Raw genomic sequence first — 3,281 nt, 5'->3', positions numbered from 1 at the left:
GGCTGCAGGAATACAGTTAGTGAGGGTAAGATCAGACCTGCCAAGTTTATGGCTGTGTAGGGCACCGCTTCAAACCATAATCTTTTGTATAGCAATCTGTAGGCTACCACTGCAGATGATTGACATCCTTAACAGAACGTCAGGGCCTCAAATTAACAAACAGGCTCATTCATGAATACGCTGCCGCCCCACCTCATCTGGACTGGAATGGAATAATATTTTGTTTATTGCATCAAGGAATAGTTTATTCCCTGCCAATGAATGTGAGTTGGACAGGCTCAGGGGAATGAATTTCAAGGAAAAGCTCTCCTCATCCCTCTGCCTGACCATTAGTCTGGCAGCTTGAGCTAATGAATTTTGACTATATAATTTGCTGTATTATCCAAGTATGCATCACCGGTATGTATTTAATTTAAAGATGAGAAATACAATTTGTTATTGAGGGTTTGTGGTAAGATATGCAAGACATATTGACACCTTTTTTATCTCCGATTTTGTGAGTTGTTCTCCTAAAGTCAGGAAGCTCCATTTGCATGATTCACTTCAATGAGTAAAGACAATACCAAACGTGCCTTTAATGCCTACTGACCATAAGGTGGAAAAAAGACAGGACCTGAGGAACAGATGGACAAAATGGAGTGGAATGGCTCTTTAACAATAGGAGGAGTTTGTGAGGTCTGTTCAACCCAAAGGGGTCTTTCATAGGACCTTTAACATTTATTCTACCTCTGGTGGTGGTCTCAGTATGAGTCCCTTTTATCACGCTGCTTTCACTGCATCTTGAAAAAATAAAGTGGCTGTAAACATCCTCTCCAGAGAGAGACAAAGACACGAAAGGAGGCAGAGCTTGTATTGTGTCGGGGTGAGGACATAGTTTATCACCGTAAGCAGGCTGACATCAGACAGGGAACGCTAGGGAGTATACAGCACACCTATTGCAATAAGGTACCAGCAAAGTAGTTTCTGGTTGGAGAATGAGTTTGAATGTTTGTGTATTTGGAGTAAGCAGTATTTTAATATGTCCAAGCTGGGAATAGTTCTAGTAAATGAGCTTGACATTTTAAAAAGTAACATTTACTGAATAACATTGCACCACATATGAAGAATCCTGAAAAAAGGGAGTGAAGACAGTGTTAATGCAGTAGATATGGCTCTGAGTGTTTTTCTTCACAAAATAACTAATGATTGCTTCAAATCCTTTATCTTTTCAAAATAGCATAATTTACATTAAAAGCGAGCGAAGACAATTCATTCTAAAGCGGAGAGAAGATGTCAGAAAGATTGATGGGCCAGCACAGTGTTAGGATATTTGCCTGTCTGGTTTACTGTGAAGTCGATGTGGCAAAGAGGAAATCGGGTCTCTTTAGCAATTTCAAGGGTCCAGGAATTTACCCACTTTTCTATTTTTAGCACGGCTCCTTGGCGCTTAGTGGTAAAAAAGGTGACATGTTGAATCAATTGAATGTAGCATGGGCCACAGGTTGTGTAAGCAAAGTGCTGAAGGGTCATTAATTGACATTAATAAGAAAGGCGCTGTTACTCCACGCAGACAGCCTCCTGCCCACATATGGCCCTCATAAAATGGCCAAATCATTTTTTATTCTAGTTTTACACGTCTCACACTGGGGAAAGCTCTAAGCACCAATAATGAGACACCCCCCCTGCAAGGAAGCCACAATAAATGGCCTAGTCAAATAACAGAGGCCTCCCAGACCTGTCATTGCCCCAGTTCATCTGCACTGATTTACAAGCATTGTCCTGGAGGCTTTAGTGCCATCACTAATCCCACAGGGATGACCATCTGAATGGCAGTGGAGTCAGGCCTTCTAAAAAAACAGAAAGAGACAGACAGTGCTACATAACTCCAAGCAGAAACAGATGCAGAGACACTCTCCTGTTTATAATTGATTTTCAAGGGCAACATCTTGTTGTCATAGTTTGTCTAACAAGCCCCTGGCTGGCGCCCTGTTGTTCGTCAACCACAGGGTGTCAGATTGATCCACCACCCTACCTCCAACTGGGATGGCATCATGCTGGAATACTGACATCACCTGTGGAATTTCACTGTGGGACAGACTCTTGTTTTGTTTTAAAATGTTTGCCGACGTCTTTTTAAATGTATTTTGAGTCGGCGAGGCATCCAAAACCTCCAGAGGGGAACTGTTGTCCTCCACAGCTGCTGGTTTAAGGCCTGCCCTCTATCCATGGACAACAGGTATTCTCAGGCCCTATGGTCGCCAATGTTTATGTCTGAGATCATGGGTGTCTTTGTGGGCCTCCAAGGCTAAGCCTCTAATTGGCCATGGCTCATCAATCACACAGAGCAACCCCTTTCACCCAAAGTCTCATCCAAACAGCTAAGAGGAATGAGACCCATGGAATGGACTCTATGCCTCCCAAAGGCCTAAAAGTAGGCTTTGGGAGGGGCAAGTGGTTTGTGAGAAAACCACACTTATTCCAAGTTGATGTCAAGCAATGTATATGTCTGTCTTTTGTCTTTCCTGGCATATATAGATTACTTCCCCCTAACATAAAACAAACAAAAAATACATAGTGTCACCCCAGTTTATGATATAATTGAAGAACATGGATGCTTTTTAATAATATACAAAGTGCTCAGTGCCCAGTATACATGTTGTAGATTGAATCTCATATCAACCGTTAAATGTTAGTTCAAGGAAAAATGGATCGCCATCTGGCTTCACTCTGTTTCTTATTTGCTGTTTTCACTTGAACTTGACCTCACTGTGATTTATTGAGCGGGTGAGAACGAGAGCATTTCTTTCATTCAACTTTATTATCTGGGTTTGGTGGCAGCCTCTGGCAAGTGGGCGTTGAGCCATTTCATGTGGCATCAGACAAGGTGACACTACGCGGTTTGCTGGTTTAGTGTGTCCGGGACCATAATCCAGAAACATGTTCCAGACAGGGTCAGAGGGGTCATAACAACTCCTCAGCCATTGTATAGCTGTTATTTGGTTTGGCTGAACTCTCAAAGTCCAGGATTTGGCCACATCGTAACGTCGAGCCCACAGATTTGTAAAGAGGAATAAGGAGAAGTCCACAGCACATGCGGTTTATGGGGTCACAGCAAAGTCTCCACATTTCTTCACATCCAGACAAGGCATGCGCAACACTCAATGTGTTTTTCCCATTAGTCTGGAAGTGTTTCTTATTTATTTATTTATTCATTCTTTCATTACCACAACAAGTCAGCCTGTCTATGCATATCCATGGGAAACTTGGGCGATGGATGTCATTGAGGTTTGGTGAAGATCAAG

Source organism: Thunnus thynnus, chromosome 20 (assembly GCF_963924715.1).
Source record: "Thunnus thynnus chromosome 20, fThuThy2.1, whole genome shotgun sequence".
In the NCBI taxonomy this organism is placed as follows: Eukaryota; Metazoa; Chordata; class Actinopteri; order Scombriformes; family Scombridae; genus Thunnus; species Thunnus thynnus.
The sequence above is the reverse complement of the archived record's forward strand: the minus strand, read 5'-3'. Positions refer to the sequence as shown.